General features: G+C 50.9%; 1 long non-coding RNA gene across 13 annotated transcripts; it reads right to left on the bottom strand.

The window, feature by feature from the left end:
* Positions 1-1008: 1008 nt before the first annotated feature.
* On the bottom strand, positions 1009-18592 carry LOC117311172 (uncharacterized). 13 transcript variants are annotated; one of them, XR_012330448.1, is made up of 8 exons: positions 16503-16579; positions 14868-16230; positions 13564-13689; positions 12421-12514; positions 10815-10906; positions 6624-10332; positions 1522-5177; positions 1009-1427 (listed from the first exon to the last, which is right to left on the bottom strand). It is a non-coding gene; the product is annotated as an uncharacterized lncRNA (long non-coding RNA). The 13 variants fall into 13 exon arrangements; XR_012330444.1 differs by having other exon boundaries at positions 1009-5177; XR_004525423.2 differs by lacking the exons at positions 1009-1427; positions 1522-5177 and adding an exon at positions 18459-18592 and having other exon boundaries at positions 5212-10332.
* Between the last annotated feature and the right edge of the window lie 1507 nt (positions 18593-20099).

Below are 20099 nucleotides of genomic sequence, written 5' to 3'. Positions count from 1 at the left end.
CTGCCTTGGGTGCTGGAGGGAAAAGTCTTGCTCCCTCCTTGCAGTGGCTTTTTGGGGTGCTCCCCATCGGCTCAGGTTTCTGGAGTGACAGTGAAAGAAGGGAGGGACACAAAGGCCCAGAATCCAGGACCGCACCTGCTTGTCTGTCTTCATCAAGCAATGCAACCTCGTAATTCTAACTGCCAACATTCCCTGACTTGGGTTTTGCATCACACTTTCAAATTCTCTGGAAAGAATCTGATTAACCGATGCCATGTGGTGCCCCAGGATCCCACATCCTACGTGGACTGTGGGCTGTTCTTCGAGAGCCTTCCAAGGGGAGAAGGCAAAACGTTAAATCCCACCACTGCAGGCAGCCCAGTGGAGTCGTAGGGGAAGCACTGTTCCCGTGGCTTCAGTGGACAAACACGATCATGGCCTCCTCATCTGTCACTTGGGTGGCAAGATCAGCTTCAGGCCGGCCACTGGAGCATAGAGTAAAAATTCGATCATCCGTATCCAGCCCATTTGACGTTTGTGACTTTTTAAACAGGGGCTATGCTGTTTACCCTTGCACCATCTCTCTTTCTCAAAACACAAACTGATAATATAAAGAAGATTGTGATAATATTAATCTTTTTTTTTTTTTTTCGCGGTACGTGGGCCTCTCACTGCTGTGGCCTCTTCCGTTGCGGAGCACAGGTTCCGGACGCGCAGGCTCAGCGGCCATGGCTCATGGGCCCAGCCGCTCTGCAGCATGTGGGATCTTCCTGGACCGGGGCACGAACCCGTGTCCCCTGCATCGGCAGGTGGACTCCCAACCACTGCGCCACCAGGGAAACCCTAATCTATTTTTTTTAACTGAAATCTTCAAGCTCTCATATAAATATCAGCAATTAATATGCTAATTACAAAGGGTGCTTCCCTAATCATAAAAGCAAGTCTAACAAGAATTCGTTAACCATTGCATCTTCTTTTAATTGCTTGCAAGTGACAAGACAGAACTTATTTTGAAATCTTTTTTTATTTAGTTTTATCACAAATTTGAGACCAGCTTCTCTTCCTCTCGTGCCTTCCAGGTTACTGGGGTTAAGACGGTATCCCAGTCACATCACCCCTAGAAATTCCATTGGAAACTGGGTCTGAGTGCATTTGTGGGTGGGAAGGGAGGACCAGTCTGGACCTCGTAACATCCCATTCTACAGGGAATGGCCATGCTGGGCTCCATCCATCAATACGGTCTTTCTATGTGTTCCCACTCTAGAATTTTAGGTAGGTCAGTTCACATGAGAAAGCCAGTACCAGGCAAACATGGTCCATCGCAACTCACCTGCTGAGGGCTCCGGGTTCCCCGGTAAAGCTGGAAGGAACCATCAGACTCCTTTAAGGACGCTCCATTTCTCAGCTACTGCTTATCAGCTGAACCCAGGCTGCATTCATTTTCTGGGCTGCATGACAAATTACCACAAACTTAATGGCTTAAGATAACATGGGCTTATTATCTCAGACTTTCCATGCCAGGAGTCTGGACTGAGTCCTCACCAGGAGGCTCCGCTGGGGAAGAATCTGCCCCCAGGCTCATTCAGTGTCTTGACGGGCTTCCTTTGCTCGGCTGTGCTGAGGGCCCAGCTCCGTGCTGGCTGTTGGCTGGGGGCACCCCCGGGTGCTAGAGGCTGCCCACGGTTCTTTGACGTGCGAGCTTCTCCAACACGGCTGCATCTTTCATTAAGCTCATAAGGAGAGTCTCTAGCCCCTGTTTGCTAAGAAGGAGTCTTGTGTGATGTAACCTAATCATAGGAGCGATGTTTTGTTACCTTTATCATATTCTGTAGATAGAAGCACAGGTCCTGCTCACCCTCAGAGGGGCATCATACGAGCTCATGGACACCAGGAGGCAGGGGTCCCAGCAGCCACCCTGAAGTCTCTCCACCACACAGCCTTCGGCATTTTCCCCATCCCCTAAATCTGGGCTTGCCCTGTGACCTGCTTTGGCCAGTAGAAGGTGGCCGAGGTGACCAACTGTCAGTTGCCAGCCTAGGCCTTGGGAGGCCTTGTCCTCTCTTTCTCTCTGAAACTTTTTAGGCTAGCATGAAAGCAAGCCCAGGTTAGCCTGCTGGAAGGTGAGAGATGCATGGAGATTAGTCATCCTAGCACGTGCAAAGGCCCTGAGGCCCAAGGATGTTTGACATGTGTGAAGGTCAGACAGGAGGCCAGACTGAGGGAACAGTGGTAAGAAATGAGGCTGGAGAAGCAGCTAGGAGCCTGAAAAGCCGTGATGAGGACTTTGAGTTTTATTCTAAATGCATGATAGCAACAAATGAACAAATGAGTGAACAAACAAACACAGGAGTGAATGGTCAACCAGGGAGAAGGAAAGTGTGCACGGTTCCTAACAGATAAAACAAGCAGCCATTGCCATGGACAGCTTGTCTGGGATTTGAAACTCAAAGAAGAGCACATCCCATACTTCTCTGTGACAGGCTCAGCTCACAGTGAACGGAGCCCCGGGCACCACATAACCTGATCTCTGTTGCTTTCTTTCCTGGCTCTGGATCCCCAGTGGGCATCGGATTAGCTCTGATATTGATTATTAACTTTATTATTATATATGTTGTGTCCCCAGTAACAGATTTATAATTAGTTTTAGTGTTTGTCTTTTAAATATATAGAAAATAAAAAATGGAGTTACAAACCAAAATTGCAATAATGATGAAGTTTATGTTTGCCCATATATTTACCTTTATTGGGGATCTCCTATCACTTTGTGCTACTGTCTAAAGTCCTTTCATTTCAACTTGAAGGACTCTCTTCAGAATTTCTTGTAGAGCAGGTCTAGTGGCAATGAACTCCTTCAGCTTTTGTTTATCTGAGAATGTCTTCATTTCTCCCTCATCTTTGAAGAACAGTTTAGCCAGATATATAATTCTTGGTTGACAATTTTTTTTTCTTTCAGCATTTTAAACAAATTATACTATTGCCTCTGACCTCCATGACTTCTAATGACAAATCAGCTAAAAATCTTGTTGTGGATCCCTTGTACGTGACAAGTTACTTTTCTCTTGCTGTGTTCAAGATTCTGTCTCTGGCTGTCGACAGTCTGATTATGTGTCTCAGTATGGATCTCTCTGGGTTCTTCCTACTTAGAGTTTATGGAGCTTCTTGAATTCATGTCTTTTTTCAAATTTGGGAAGTTTTCAACCACTAGTTCTCCATATAATCATCTGCCTCTTTCTCTGTCTCTTCTTCTGAAACTCTCATAAGGCATAAGTTGTTGCATTTCATGGCATTCCACAAATCCCTTATGGTCCGTGCATTTTTATTCATTCTTTTTCCCTGCTTCTCAGACTCAATACTTTTATTTTTTTATTTATATATTTTTATAAATTTGTTTTTATTTTTGGCTCTGTTGGGTCTTCGTTGCTGTGCGCAGGCTTTCTCTAGTTGTGGCGAGTGGGGACTACTCTTCATTGCGGTGCGTGGGCTTTCCATTGTCGTGGCTTCTCTTGTTGCAGAGCACGGGCTCTAGGCACACAGGCTTCAGTAGTTGTGGCTCGTGGGCTCTAGGGCGCAGGCTCAGTAGTTGTGGCATATGGGCTTAGTTGCTCTGTGGCATGTGGGATCTTCCCGGGCCAGGGATTGAACCTGTGTCTCCTTCATTGGCAGGCAGATTCTTAACCACTGCGCCACCAGGTAAGCCTTCAGACTCAATACTTTTAATCATTCTATCTTCAAGTTCACTGATTGTTTTTTCTGTTTGTTCCAATTTGTTGCTGAACCCCTCTAGTGAATTTTTTATATAAATTATTGTACTTTTCAGCTCAAAAATTTTTGTTTGGTTCCTTTCTGTAATTTCTTTCTCTTTGTTAATATTCTCATTTTGTTCACATATGGATTTCCTAATTTCCTTTTGTTCTTTGCCCATGTTTTCCCTAGAGAGTTGGTTTAAAGGCTTTATCTAGTAATTCTGATGCCTGGGTTTCTTCAGGGACAGCTTCTGTCAATTAATTTTGTTCCTTTGAATGGGCCGTGTGTTCCTGACTCTTTTCATGCCTTGTGATTTCTTTTGTTTTTGTTGAAAACTGTGCATTTGACTACTATAATGTGGTAACTCTGGAAATCAGATTCTACTTCTTCCCCTTCCTCAGGGTTTGCTGGTTTTCTCTCCCCTTTCTCTTCCTTCCTTCCTTCTTTCTTCCCTCTCTTCCTATGGTTATTGTTGAAGGCTATAGTAGTACATTTATGATACTTTTCCAAAATATTTTTGCAAAGATTATATGCCTTATCACGTGTAATCACTGAAGTTTCTATTTCTTTTGCTTGTGTTCAGCTAGGATCTTGACAGAGATTTCCTGAAATGCCAGGAGCTCAAACAAACACACACACAAACAAAACCACCAAAGGAAGACTCCCAAATGAGAGAACAGCCACCTTTCCTAGTCTTTGCAGACTGGCTCTGTTCTAGGGACACTCCTTCACCACTTACCGAGGCTTCCTTTGAGCCTAAGGAACAGCCCAATGTAAATGCTTAAGCTCTTCTCAGGGTTTTTCCGAGCATGTACCTTCCCTGAATATGCACATGTGTTTCTAAATTCTCCTGGACACAAGGCTACTTTTAAATGTCCTAATTTCCAAAAGCATCTAACTTCAGCTTCTCCTCCTGACCTTAGATGGTCTACCGTATGTCTCCACCCAGATATCTTTCAGTTTGTAGTTGCCTTGTAGCTTTTACAAGCTATACCCGCCTGCATTTCAAGTTGTGTGGAACAGGGACTAGTGACTTGCATCATTCCTCCAGGTATACCCTTTCCGGCTTGAGGAAGAAAACTGGAAACAGGTCTGCCACCTTCTTAAGACCAAAATCACCATTGTGCTGGGAGGGGTGACGTGGGCTGGAGCTAGAGTGAGTAAAAATATCACATCATTTTCCCACCATTTTGAAAATGGATTTTTTTTGGAGGGCATTTGCTTGGTTGCTGTAAACATTTGACTGTTTTCTAGAGCTCCTACAAAGTTGTTTAAGACGGCTTCCATTTCTTTTTGCTGTTGTTTGGGTGTGTGTGTGTGTGTGTGTGTGTGTGTGTGTTTCTGTGGGGAAATGAGAACTTGGAACTTCCTGGTCTACAATTTGCTGATGTCACTCTCTGCTCCGTGACTCTGGACACAGGTGCTGAGGACCTGAATCAGGCAGAACAGCTGTCCTACAAATGGAAAGGAAAAAGCTAAGCTCACCACTGAGTTCAACAAATATTTATTAAGCACTTACTGTCTGCAAGGCACAGTTGCAGGTGCTGGCATCTAGAGCAGCAGTTGAACAGGACATGAGATACTTTTATTCATTTATTATTTTACATAACAAACACGTTGTGCTCCATCCATACACCAAGCACTGATGACACAGCAGTAAGTAATGTGAGCCTCATCCCTGCTGCCACAGAGCTTGGGATTTAAGTAGACGTGAGTTCGTGCTAAACCATTAAAGAGTAGACGTTGGATGTATTACTGCCAAACTACTAGAGAAGAGAAAACTGGAAGGAAACTTGTCTTTAAACATTCAGGAAAGGGGTGCTAGAGGAGAAGCACGGCAGTGAGGAGATCCGGGCCACTGCAGTGCCACAAGACGCAGGGTATGATACTGGAGTACAAGGTGTGCGGGGGCTTCTCAGGGGCAAGTGTAACTTGGCAGAGTCTTAAAGGTGCACGTGAGGTAATCAGGCGAGAGGTAGCAAAGGTGTTCTAGGCAGATGAAAAAATACGTGCAAAGACAGAGAGTAAAGACAGTGTGTGGCATATTCGAATATAACTAAAAGAAGTCCATTTGGGTCAGCTCGTTGAGATTTTAAGTACTGAGAGCTGAGCCAGGAAAGGAGAGTAGAACCGAGGTCAGGCAGGATATTTTAAGCCACATGAAGCAGTTTAAAATTATCATAAGAGTGATGGGAGCCACTGAAGGGTTAATAAAGGAAGTGACATGAAGAGACGGGGATTCTAGAAAGCTGAACTTGGCTGTCCTGCAGATAATAAGCCAGAGGCCCGTTCGGGGCTGTTGCAGGAATATACTCAATAGATGGTGGTGATGTCGACTTGGGTCGTGACAGTGAGAACAGAAAAAAGGGACTGGGATGATTAGGAAATTAAAGACATATCTTGGAGATCGATTGGACTGAGAACAGAAGAAAAGGAAGAAGACGAAAATAAGTCCCAGGTTTCTGGCTTGAGCAACTGATGGATTGGGTGTTATTTACTGAAATCGTCTTAGGAGTTGTTGGTGTCCTGCCCGGATGACTCTACGGGCCAGCGAACCACCAGAAAATTGTCCTCAGCCATACGGGAGCCCGGGGCCACCTTACACAGGGAATCACACTCCCCACCCCACTCCAGAAACCTGCAGCTAGTGACCAGCTGACACGAGGGTGCAAAAGCCTGGCTCCTTTGCTTCAAGGTGGGATTGGTTCTGTGGTGCAGGCCACGCCCCAGGGCTACCCAAGAGATCAAGCTGCATCTGGGTCCACGTGAGACCCCCTCCACGCCTTGGTCCTTTCCCGCTCACCCTACTTCCCTTACACTCCCTTTCTCCTAAGAGTCCTCCCTCAGTAAATCACAGTAACCCAAATCCCTGCCTCAGACTCTGCTTGAAGGATGCTTACCCTAAGACCGTTGGTACCAAGAGTACACTCCAGAGGAAACTGTGATTCCGGAGTTGACCACTTGCCACCTAGCTGGCAATGAGGACCCTCGTCACTGGTGGTCGAGTGGGAGTACTGAAAGACCTTGGCCTGGTGTAGCAGAGTAATTGCTGAGACCTTCACTGGGGGGTGAGCTGAAAGGGAATACAGGTTGAAAGAGATGTAGTTTACTGCAATATCTCTGGCACATGGGAGGTACGGGGCAAAGAGTAATGAAAGGATGGTGGGGTTGGTGGCCATTGCTGACCATCAGCTGAGGCATTGAAAAGAGAAAAGGACAGGCGTGGGGGAAATCAATGACTGATCCAAAGCCTCTGTGAGAGACAGAGGCTTCCCTGGCACTGTTAAAAGACATCTCCTGGAGCCAGAAGGTAGACCAAGCTGAGAACCAAACTCAAGACCTTCAGAAAAGCGACTCTCTTCCATCCACGTCGGGGCCTGATACAGACTGGGAGGGACTGAGGGACTGAAATGGGGGAGTGGGTATTTCTGGGTGGATGCACTGGAGAGCCCTGAAGCCCCCAGATTCCCCTGAACCTCCTGAGTTTGCAGAAGCAGCCCCTCCACCTCCTTAAAGGAGAGCAGCCTTTCCTCGTACATTCTGCACCAACCTCCAACGAGGCAAAAGCCGCCACAATGATGACTGCGCTCTGAGGGTCTCCCCTCTCCCCTTCTTGCTGGCCACCGGACCAGTGACTAGGGTCAGGGTCAGGAGAACCCGTGTGAGGGCTCCGTCACTGGGCCTGAGAAGGGGGAAGCATTCTATACCAGAGGAGCCGCGGGACTGGGTGACCGTGCAAGGGCAGGAGCTGCAAGTGTGTGCCGGGGGCGCGTCTGAAGAACGCCGGCTCACGGAGGGAAGGGTCCGAGTCAGGGCACATTCATTAATACGGAACTATTCTCCCGGAACAAGCACTTCACATCATGGGCAAGGGCCTAGGGGCGGGAGGAGAGAGGGAAGTCCTGATGGCTCTTACAAGCTTGGAAAAAGCAATACCAGGATCACTGTGCTCAACCATGGAAGGAGGGGTCAAAAGGCTACAGACATGGATGCACTAGGACTAATCTACCGTGAGGCTGGACACACCAGCTGACCCTCCCTCAGAAGGGCCTGGGGGACAGGCATCCGCGCAGGTGTTGAGGAGAGAGCGCCGGGAGAGCACCACCATCATTAAGATGCTTCAGTCAGTGGTGACCCCTCTGTAGTTCGGGGCCGATGACAAGAGACGTGGTTTAGTCTGGGCTTTTTGGTGGTAATGAGGATGATACTGGACCCTAGAATATCAAAGGCCAGTGGCAGCACTTAACCATGAGAAACAGGATAAAATTATTGTAACAGGCAGCAAAGGCAGAACGCCAACCAAGGACCCTGACCTGCGGGGAGCTGTGGGCGTGACTAATAGAACACGGCGCTCCCAGAGGCAAGACAGATGGACAGGCAGCAAAGTCACTGCCTGGTACATATGTGTGAGCAAAAGAGGCCGAGAATAACAAGCACAAGGATGTCAGGAGACCCGGTGCAAAGTCACAGTCCTTTTTGCAGTTTCCAGATCTGAGCCCGTTTTCAGACCCACATCCATCAACTAAAGGAAAGGTTGGGTCACTCGTGATACCTCGCTCTTTCCTCCAAAGGGACTTATGACCATTTACCCAGATACCCATACAGTGGGGAAAGGAGACTGCCCAGATCTTCTGAGGACTGTTGGATACAGGGTTTGAAATGATGGGGACCCAAAGTACCATTACGGCCCCTGTTAGACTAGAGTTGTGTGATGATCTAGTAATAAAGGGCGCCGATCCATGTATGCCTCACTGTGGTCCACAAACCCACCTGTGGTCATTTTCCTGCTTCCCAAAGGCACAATGGGAACGGATATTAGAAGTTGACAGAAATCTCACTGGTTCCTTGATCTATAGAGTAAACCCTAGGATAGTAAGAAAACTCAAGTACTAATAGGAGATGTATCTATTTATATCTATCTATCTATCTATCTATTATATATCTATATCTAAAAGATTTATTATAAGGAACTGGCTTACCAATTTTGGGGGCTGAGAAGTCCCAAGACCTGCAGTCAACAGGCTGGAGTCGGGGGACTTCCCTGGCGGTCCAGTGGTTAAGACTTTGCCTTCCAGTGCAGGGGGCGCAGGTTTGATCCCTGGTCAGGGAGCTAAGATCCCACATGCCTCGTGGCCAAAAAACCAAAACATAAAACAGTAGCAAGATGGTCACAAATTCAATAAAGACTTTAAAAAATGGTCCACGTCAAAAAAAACACCTTTAAACAACAAGAACAAAAACAAGCCGGAGTCCCAGGAGATCTCATGGCACGGCTCTGGTCTGAGTCTGAAGTTCTGACACCAGGAGAGCCAATGGTGTGAGCTCCAACCCAACAGACTCAAGACGAGCCACTGTTTCAGTCCAAGTCCAAAAGCAGAAAAAGACCGATGTCCCCGCTCCACGGTCAGCGGGAGGACGCCCGTCACTCACAGAGGGGTAGCCCTTTTGTTCTCTTCAGGTCTTCCTTGGGTCGCATGAGGCCCCCCCATATTAGGAAGGGCCACCCGCTTTGTTCAGTGGATTCAAATGCTGATCTCATCCAGAAACACCCTCGCAGACACACCTGGAATCATGTTTGACCCAATATCTGGGCACCCTGTCAAGTTGACACACAAAATTAACCATCGCAGTCACCCAGCTGGGACGTGGTGGATTCAGGGTCAGAGCTCCACGTTCAGAGGGATATGAAGATCTCAAGCTACAGGGAAATATCTGAGCTAGAGAGAGAGGCTGGGGAGCTGTCAACATGGTGGTGGTCACTGAAGCCACATGAGGAAATGAGCCAACCAAGGAGAACATGGGGTTTGCCAAGAGCAGACGGCCTGGACCCCAAACCTGGGGATTTGCAGCAACCAGGTGCTGGGCTGAGCCGAGAGCACTAGGGCAGGATGGCTGGAGAGGCCGAGGGCACTAGGGCAGGATGGCCGGAGAGGCCGAGGGCACTAGGGCAGGATGGCCGGAGGGGTAGAAGGAAATCAGGAGAGAAGCTAAGGGGAGGCATGCTGGGAGGAAGAGGGGCTGTGATGGGGTTAGACAGGACTCGGGTATGGCCAGGGCCACGGAGTGTCCTGGGGACAGAGGGAACTTGGCGGGGGCCATGCCAGGGAGGCGGACACTAGCTTGCAGTGACTGAGGAACCCAAGAGTGTAAGGCAGCCTTGCGGGTATGTACGGGGGGAAGCAGGAGAGGGCTAAGAGCTGGAGACAGGCACTGGGAAAGGTTCATCAGTTTGTCTTTAGGATGGAGAGACCTCAGCATTTTGAGTTAGTGGGGTGTGAGACCAGCGAGGCTCCCAGTCACGCCGGGGAGGGAGCCTCCAAGAAATGGGATGAGCCCAGGCTTTGAGTCGAGTCCCGCTCTCCTGTTCACCCCTCGGGCAGATGGTTTTGCGTCTCCAGGCCTCATTTCTGTAACAGCCGACGTCAAAATCCTGTGGAGATGAAGTCGCAGATGCATGTGAAGCCACTGGACCAACAATCATGGCGATTTCCAAGCATGAAAGGCCAAAGCGACAGCTGAATGAAAGATACTCCCAAGCTTTTGGATCCCAAGAGTCTGGGAAATAGCGGCGTGGACGGCTGAATCAGGGAAAACCCGGCAGGAAGAGCTCTGGAGAAAAAAGAATGACAAGGTTGGTTTATGCAGGCTACCATTTGGGTCATGACAGGACGTCAAAAGTGGAAACACCTACAGATACGTGGAATTGGGGACCAGATGTGGGAGAGAATTCAGGGCTGGAGAGAGCGTGTTGGCTCCCCCAGGTGAGAGGTGAGAGGCGAGAGGCGAGTCAACAGGGGCCTGTGTAATGCCTGACAGAGTCGCAGAGAACACCCACAGCTGCCCTGCATTTAGCCACGACTTTGTGTCAGGCCCTTTCCCTACAGTACCTTCAACCCTGGGGATTAATCTGCACTTTGCAGTTGAGAAAGTGGAGGCTCAGAGAGACCACCCAACAATAAATGATACAGCCCAGGATCAGACGGTCACTCCGGCTCCCAAACCTGCGTTCTATTCTTTCCACTAACTCACGCCGCTCCAGAGGATGGAGTCTCGGGGAGAACTCTGTTTAGGAGACGAAGGACACAGCTCACCGGACAGAAGGACGGGGAGCGGGTGTGCTGTTATTACGGAGGCCAAGGAAGGATAGTTTCAAGATGGTGGAGGTGGGACACAGCGCCAGACACTGCAAAGGGAGGAGAGAGAGTGAGAAGAGGAAACCTACTCGACGTGGTGAGAGGAGGGTTCCTGGGGGCTGTGGACCATAGGAGGGGGCTCGTCGTTAAAAACAAAGGTGCTGCATAGGAAGGTGCTGGACCCCATCCTTCCCAGGTTCCCACAACGGTGCTGGTGGGGAGAGGAAAGAAGCGAGCTGTCAAGGCAAGAAAGCCTGGGGGGGGGGGAGGGGAGGGGAGGGGGGAGGGGGGAGGGGAGGGGGGAGGGGAGGGGAGGGGAGGGGGAGGGGAGGGGAGGGGAGGGGAGGGGGGAGGGGAGGGGAGGGGAGGGGGGAGGGGAGGGGAGGGGGGAGGGGAGGGGGGGAGGGGAGGGGAGGGGAGGGGAGGGGGGGAGGGGAGGGGGGGAGGAGAAGAAGAGGACTGAGCAGGCGAAGAGGATGAAGACGCACCTCCACTGGCTGTGGGCGCGATGAGGCACTTGAATGAGGAGCTTGTGACCACGGTCTACATCTTCCCTTCCTCCGGTGTGTCTGCCCTCCTTCCTCTCTGGCTCCCCTTCTCAGTGTCCCTTAGGGGGTCCGCTTTCTTCTGCCGTTCCCTACAGGCTACACCTACAGAAGGCCGTTCCACCGTGGGCACTGCAGGAGGCTAATCAGGGAAGTCAAATCCAAGGCCCTTGTCCTCACGCAGCTCACAACTCCACTGGGGACACTAGCTCTCGAATGTGACAACCAGAGACCACACACCAAAGGGAGTACGTGTCTGGCCCAAGATTCCTCCCACTGCCCCGAATGCTTTCAACTTCTGGACAGTCGGGACCTGAGCTCCCGACGAACTGGGCCAGCGTCTGTGCGCGTCTGCATGCGGTGGTGGCAGCTGAAGCCACAGCGGGATGCTGACCGCCCAGACTGCGTGTGCAGCTGGAGAAGAAAAGGGGTACAGGACAGAACGCTAGGTAGCATCAGCCTGCAGGGACAGGCAGAAGAAAGTGGAGCCCCTGAGGACACGAGAAGCAGCAGCCAGGGAGGAAGGAGGGCAGACACACCGGAGGAAGGGAAGATGCAGACCGTGGCCACGAGCTCCTCGTTCAAGTGCCTCATCGCACCCACAGCCAGTGGAGATGAGTCTTCATCCTCCTCACCTGCTCAGTCCTCTTCTTAACAACCGTCTCACCCCGCTTGCCTTGGCGGCTCACTTATTTCCCCTCCCCTCCAGCAACAGATCCAGCCTGATTTCATCTTTCCTGCCTCATTTTCTAAAATCCACAGGCCAGGGAGTTCCCCGGTGGTCCAGTAGCTAAGACTCCACCTTCCAATGCAGGGGGCACGGGTTCGATCCCTGGCAAGGGAACTAAGATACCACGTACCGCATGGTGTGGCCAAAAATTTTTTTTAAAAAGTTCAAAAATTAAAAAAAGAATGAAATCCACATGCCAGGGAGTGTCATCCGTGTGAGTAAAGCAAGGCTCTGGACTCTTCCCTCCCTCCCCCCACCCCTCCACTTCCGCCTTCCTGCTGCCTCTCACCTGCCGTAGGTCAGGAGAGGACGTGCAGAATTCCTGTGCTGGACCGGCCTCAGGCTGGGTGCTCTGCCAGAAAAGGCTTCCGCTGCCACCGTGCCTGAAATGCCAACATTATCACCAATTCCTTTGGTGAAGAGTTCCTGGTACCTGTCTTCAAATGTAAACATGCTTGGAAGGGTAACCAACAGCCTTTGTCTCTAACACTGCGGAGAAGATCATTCGAAGACCTCTTTGATGTGTCTTGGAGAATCAAATACCTCGGAAGCCTGGGGCAGGGGCACGGTTGGCACCAAGAGATGGTTTAGGGAGCAGAGAGGGAAGGTGGCGGGGCTGATGAAATCTTAACCCATTTTGCAATTTTGCCCTGGATTACCTCGTCCCCTGGTTTGGGTTCGGGGGAAGGGGCGATCATTCATTTGTAACTGAGGCTGTAGGTGCTCCAGCCATACCCCCGGGCCTTCCTCAGAATTTACCCGCAGACGTTTTCCAAATAACAGTGGGGAAAGTCAAACCATCTGGACAGTTAATGCCCTGCAGAAACGAATGGGGGTCAAGTCTGGGGTGTTCCGCATGGTCGCCCAGAGGGTCCCCGGCAGCATTGGACCCCATGGCCCCCAGCAGTTCCCCGTTCATTACTGACCCTCAGAGCGCTTCCTGGATGGCCCCTGGAAGGAACTATTCACACCCAAACTCTGTTTCAGGTCTTGCTTTGAGGGGGCAATACAGATTGTATAAGGAATTTTTCCCTGTTATTCCCAAGACCGATTGGGGCAGGGCGGGGGGCGAGAATAAAGTCCACCAGCTCTCAAAAAAGAAAAAACCACACACTCACGACCCATAATTCAGAAATATGCATCAAAATTTTAAATGCCCATATGTTTTGACCCAGTAATCCTACTTCTAGAAGTTTACCTTAAGGAAACTAACAGACTGGGTGCAAAAATGTATGCAGAAGAACGTTTATCATCATGCAGAAGAGTAAAAATGGGGAAGCGATTTATATTTCCAGCAACAGCAAATTGGCTAATAAGTTATAGTAACCCTATGTTGCCATTAGAAATAACTGCAGATTTTTCTATGTCTTTGGTAAGTTAAGTGAAAACGCAGGCGACAAAACATCATGGAATCTACTTTTGTCACTAGTACCTCCCTAGGTGACCGTGTGGGCGTATCTGGAGGATGACAGCAGAATGTTAACAGTGGTTGGTCATCTTTGGCTGGAAAGACGGGGATTGCGGCTCATGTTCATTTCCTTCTTTACACCTTTCTGAACTAAGAAAATGAATTATGCTTTTTTAATGATTGATACAACTTTTAAAACTGAAAAAAAAAATTTGTAAAGAGAAGCCAGTGGCCTCAGCCACGTAGAACTGAATTCCACAGCCAACCCCGCCTGTCCTCCCATCAGGAGCTACTGGTCTCATCGGCTAGGGGACTGGGGCAGACCCCCAGAAGGGAGGCATCCTCCTCAGCCGGCCGACGCTGGGCCGGGCGGCTCTAAGCCAGCCAGCCGACCCGGAGGCCGGGCGGTGGGGGGGAGGGGGGCGTGCAGCGCGCGTCACGTGTCCTGCGTGTGTGGCCCCAGCTGACTCGGAGGAAACGCGCGCAGCCCAGCATCCAGGCTCGGTCGCGCCCCGCCTCCCTGCAGACACAGCCCTACCCCCGCCCGCCTAGAGCCCCAGCTGGCACTCAGCGGGTCCCTTTCCAATTTGCGGCACATTCAGGAGTTCGGTATTCCCACGGGAAGAGCTCGTTGCCATGGCGATGCGAGCCTCCCAACCCCAGGACCGCCCGGGAGGCCGAGTCCTCCCCCAGCACGGCCCGCCCCCGCCCGCTGTAGAGGGTCGCGGCGTGGGGGAGGGCGGCGTCAACGACGGACCCAGGTGAGAGGGAAGGGGAGGAAGGCCTGCTTGCGAGCCCCCTGGCCGCTCTGCCCTTTCCAGCCCCCTCGGGTCCAGGGGCAGATGCCGCCTCTGGTTCTGGAGCGTCTGGGTGGGGATGTCGGACGCTCCGATTTCCTCCCAGCGTCTTCCAAGAACGCCAGGGCATCTGTAAAAGTTTCTGGAACGCAGCACTCAGGAAAGAAGGGCTAACCTCCGGCCCCCGCAGTCCAGACTGAAAAGTCGGGAGGGGTGAGGAGAGGGAGGAGGGGGAGGCGACCGGCCGGTCCCGCGAAGGCGGGGGGCAGGCAGGCGGGGCCTCCTGCGCGGCCCTGGAGAGGCCGGGGTCACGGACGAGGCCCGGCCGCCGGACGGCGCAGCCACGCCCGGCGGCTACGCGGGGAGGGAGGGGGCGGTCACGTGCGCCTGCTCACCGGGGCCCCGCCCCCGCCCAGGCCCCGCCCACCTCCCAACCTCCCCAGGGCTCCCGGATGCCTCCTCCCCGGGCAGCCGGGGGCTCTGGACCCGCAGGCCTCAGCGCCGGGAGGAGACGTGTCTCCTGTTACTCACCGCAGGTGGCTGCCCCGGGGAAAGCTCCGAGTGCATCACCGACTGGCCTGGAAAGCCTTCCATCTCTGCTCTAGCAGCAGCAGCAGCTCTTTGATGAATTGTGTCTCGTGGCTTTGCAGCCTCCAGCCATACCATGCTGTAAACCCCTGGGTGCCTGCTGGCTCCGATCTGGCTTCCCTCCTCCTGCTGCCTCAAGACTCAGGGACTTGCAGTCGCAATAATCCTTGATTTTTCCAAGAGTTTTTTTTCCCCTTCCAGCCTCTCCGTGCACCCACCCACTCCTACACCTGACGTTTTCCTTCAACTACACCCTGCCCCGCTTCAGGTCCACAGACACACAGGCCTCGTGCCTTCCCATCCATCACCAGTCCAGTGAGAAGTCAGCTCACCCGAGAGGTAAGAGCACAGACGCCCCCGGCCAGCTGTCCACGCGGCCCAGGAGAGAGAGGCCACACCCAGCAGCAGGCCCCTGTGCAAAGAGCTCTTTTGCCAGCCCCAGGCATAGTATTTCCAGAGTGAGCCACATGTAGAAAGGATTAGCTGTTTCACCCAGCAAGCCCACATCTGTAGTTACATTCTAACAGGGATACACCTACCCTGGTTATTAATCCTCCTGCTTTAGGATATAAGCGGATCACCAGCTGGGGTCAGGAAAAAAACCCTGCCCCAACCCATCCTCACCTGCCCCGTCTCCTGTGGTGCAGTGTTGCACTTCTGTCCGCAAACCAAGTTCACGGCCACCAACGGAGGCACCTCTGAGACAGGACAGCTCCAGTCTGTGCTGGAGAAGACATCCACTCAGTCACGTGAGTACGTGTGAAGAATCTACTTCGGGCAAGACGTCAGTCCCCACTGTGGCAGAAACAAAGTTGATTCCTGCACGGCCCTTGTCACTTCTGTGCCAAGAAACGCTGAAGTGGGAGGCCACAAACTGTGCGTGGTTTCTGGGACTTCTTGCCCTGAGGCGCCCGGGGTGTATCAGGTGGCCTCGGGGAAACCAGCTGGGGTTTGGGTGGTATTTCCAAGCCTGCTGCCAACAAGGAAGGGAGCTGTTTCCTCTGGCCTCTGCTGATGGGGCCTCTCCCTCCCGTGAGCAGCCGGAGAGGCCAGGGCAGCTGTGTTTCCTTCTCTGATTCATTCTCTTCTGACCTCATAACTGCAGGCACTGGACACTTCCAGAAGTCTCCATTTCCCTGGGTGGGACCCACAGGAGTGATGCAGGTTGAGAGCCAGGACTTACTCTTTCCAGATCAGCAGGCCTGGAAGCCACAGCGAAGTGACATCCCCAGGAGGCCATAATCCCCAGTCACTCAGGCCTGGCCAGGGGTGGGCTGACCACGCGATCCAGCATCCGAATCGGGACCTGTCCGTAATGAGAAGAGGCACCGTGGATAATTACATGGGGCTTTCCTGAGCAAACCAGGATGCGTTCACCTAACCTGAGGGGTCGTCTCCCCTGGGAAGGGCCATGACCAGGACACCACGGAGACTTGACAGTGTCGGCCCCTCCCTGATGATGTCCCCGTGCCCCCTTCTGTGGACAGGTCTCCACCTACCCCAGCCCTTGCCCCCTCCTCTTCTCCTCTGCCCCCTGTCCAGCCCTTGCCCCCTCCTCTGCTCCTCTGCCCCCTGTACCTGAAGCACCTGCATTTCCACTCTCCAGCGTTGGATCAGCCCAACCATCTGTTTTTATTGGTACTGGCTCCAGGATGCTGGGAGATTAAGTAGAGATTGTGATCAATAATGTTCCTCGAGTGAGTAAATCTGGGTTGACCCCATTGCACAGTTAGGCTTTCTACCCTCGACTGCTTCTCCACATCGCTCTGTTGTCCTGCTGGCTTTCTCATTTCCCACGGTAGTGTTCCAAACCTTCTCTAGCCCGAATCCCCATCCACCCCCGATTCTTGCCAGGTGCCCCAACTTCCCTGAGAACAAAAAACAAAAACAAAACAAACTTGAGATGCGAACCTGTCAGACTTTCTAAGCTCCCCTCCACCTCTGAACTACACGGATCGACAGATGCCCCTCTTCAGGGAAGACTGCCCCTCCTTCGCCCCATCTGCGTGGTCCCCACAGGGGCACGTGCTCACGTCCGGCCACCTCTGCACAGCCTCGCACAACCTATTGACCCCTGTTGGACTCCTACAGACTCAGCATGGACCAGTGAGAAACTTTCCCTAGAATTCTGGGTTTGGGGCCAAGAGGGTCAGTCTAGTGCCTCTCCTGTGGCTGCAGCCTCAGCCTTGTTTCCCACGAAGACTGAAGAAGCCGAGGACCTGCAGGGGCCAAGAGAAGAATGAGGAGGATTCAGAGGGGGCCTGAGAGCCAAGTAGGGAAAGTCTGGAACATTCTGGAAGCTCCTGAGGCCCAGCCATGCTTCTGTTGTTGTTTTGTTTTTGTTTTTTAACTTAACTGATTTAAGTTGGTTTCTCTTAAACAGACTCACAGACTTAGAAAACTTATGGTCACCAAAGGAGAAAGCATTGGGTGGGGGCAGGATAAATTAGGAGGTTGGGATTAACATATACACACGACTGTATATAAAATAGATAATCAACAAGGACCTACTGTATAGCACAGGGAACTCTACTCAATATTCTGTAATAACCTATAATGGAAAAGACTCTGAAAAAGAATAGGTGTATGTATGTATAACCGAATCACTTTGCTGTACACCTGAAACTAACAACATTGTACATCAACTCCAATATAAAATTTTTTTAAATAAAAATAAAGAATAAATCGGTTTCTCTCACTTATAATCAAAGGCCTCTTATATAACGCAAGCTGTTTCTCTCACTTATAATCAAAGGCCCCTATATAACGCAAGCTGCTTCTCTCACTTATAGTCAAAGGCCCCTATATAACGCAAGCTGCTTCTCTCACTTATAGTCAAAGGCCCCTATATAACGCAAGCTGCTTCTCTCACTTATAATCAATCAAAGGCCCCTATATAACGCAAGCTGCTTCTCTCACTTATAGTCAAAGGCCCCTATATAACGCAAGCTGCTTCTCTCACTTATAATCAATCAAAGGCCCCTATATAACGCAAGCTGCTTCTCTCACTTATAGTCAAAGGCCCCTATATAACGCAAGCTGCTTCTCTCACTTATAATCAATCAAAGGCCCCTATATAACGCAAGCTGCTTCTCTCACTTATAGTCAAAGGCCCCTATATAACGCAAGCTGCTTCTCTCACTTATAGTCAAAGGCCCCTATATAACGCAAGCTGCTTTTCCCTCCTGTCTCCGGCTGATTTCCTCCTCAATTCAGTCCCCACGCTAGCCATGCTTGTTTCATCACGCGCATCACTTCTCTTGAACCTTCAGTCGTGTTAGTTACAAATATGCTCGTCTCCCCATCCCAAAACTAAATAAATAAGCAAAGGATCCAGAAGCTTCTGTCCCCTTCCCCTCTGCTCTCGCCAATTCCATTTTTTCACCTCCCACGTCGCACCCAATCTACTGCGTGCTCTGGCTCCCCGCCCCCTTCCCTCTTTCCCGATGAGCATTGCAAGCCACGCCCACTTGCTAGCCTCGTGCTGCTTGTCTGCAGACCTGGCATCAGCAACCACCTCGTCTTGAAACTCACACTTCTCTTGAGGCTTTTCCTCCTGGTTCTTGTTGCTCTTAACACAGAGAAGCTTGACCTGCAGAAGTGGTACCAGGATCTAAAGGTACTAGGGATCTAAAGCTCTCGACTTTTTCAACCTTCCTCTCATCCCATAAACATGCAACTGCCCTGTGCCCGCTCTTCCGGTGCCCCACAGAGTGAGGCTGACTCATCTCAGGAAACAGCTGGAGTTGAGGTGGTAATGGGCGAGTCATTTTGCTCTTGTGATAACACTCTCAAATGTGGATTACAGTGGAAGGGGATGGGGGGCAGGAATGGGGTGGAAGAGGGGGCTAAAGATGTATTACTGAGGTTCTAAACATTTTTATGACATTTAAGGTTTTATTTTCACTTTCATGTTAATCTGTGCTTGATGGTGTGTTTCAATTTACCACCCCATGGGCACCAAGTAGTCACCAACCTTTAGTGCCATAGTTCATAAGTGAAATGTATGCTCAGTGTTTCAGAAAATTTCTGCTTCTAAAGTGAGTCCCTTTCTCCCTCACATTGGAAAGGACTGACTCAAGGGATAAGCATCTTTGAAATGTGAGAGCTGTCTCTGTTCCTAGCGGCACTAGATGGAAAAGAAGACCTCAGTCCTGCCCTCAAAGATTCATAGGTTCATTAGAAAAACACCACAAGCACACTTGAAAAGTTAATTATAAGCATAAAGCAAGAATGTGAGACGTGGCACACGTGGTGTGTTATAGGGTGACGCAGACAACGCTTTTTCCACGGGAGATCAGAGGCGGGAGAGCCTTCCCCGTGTGGGAATAACCAGCCGAGGCTTCCTCGGTTGGTGGCGCTACTGGTCTGGGAGGTGAGTGGGGGCCTTAGATGAAAAGTAAGAACAATGGAGGAAAAGAGAGAGAGAGGGATGCTTGGTGCAAAGAAGTCCAAGAGCCTGCAAGGTCCTGAGCTTGGGGTCAAGATCAGGCTGGACTGAATGGAGGGTTCTCACGGGGACACAACAGACAACGCTTGCTTACCTTCCATCAAACTGAGCACATACCCAGGCCATCAACACGGCCAGGACGCCCACCATTTTTGTTCAAGAATTTCTTATTTGATATTTTACAAACAGCATCAAGAAGACATTATGGAAAAAATCGGAACGGAGTTGGACTTCCTTATGCTTGTGTTATGGTTTTTAACAGGGTTGTATATTCGCCTTCTTTGGAGGGTAGAGGGGGCACTACCAGCGGCTAGGTCCTCCGAAGGTCTAACGCAGCCTTTCAGGAGAACGTTAAGTTGAGGCCATGCTTTGGGCGACTTGAATTCCAAGTGCGGCAGCTACACACTGCATGTCTTGATGTGCAGACGGTCCCAAAGGGCAATGACTGCCTCAGATTCTCTGGGCTCTGAGTTACTCACCAAGATTAATTCAGGGTTTCAGATCCTTTGTTGCACGGCGCACGCTTCCAGGGCTACACACGTGAGAGGCTTCTTCATGGCAGTGATTACACCTCTGTTTCGTTGCCATTGTTGATTGGCATTGGCTGGAAGACAGAATGTCCCCTCGAATGCAAAGCCTTTCTTGCAGAATATTCCCTAAAACAACCGAGGAGGTTTATTGCTTTGATTAACTTGACAGTCTGGAGACAACGGTTATCCAACTTT

This window comes from Tursiops truncatus, chromosome 2, assembly GCF_011762595.2.
Source record: "Tursiops truncatus isolate mTurTru1 chromosome 2, mTurTru1.mat.Y, whole genome shotgun sequence".
NCBI lineage: Eukaryota > Metazoa > Chordata > Mammalia > Artiodactyla > Delphinidae > Tursiops > Tursiops truncatus.
Note: the sequence above shows the minus strand (reverse complement) of the source record. Positions and strands in the feature narration are given on the sequence as shown.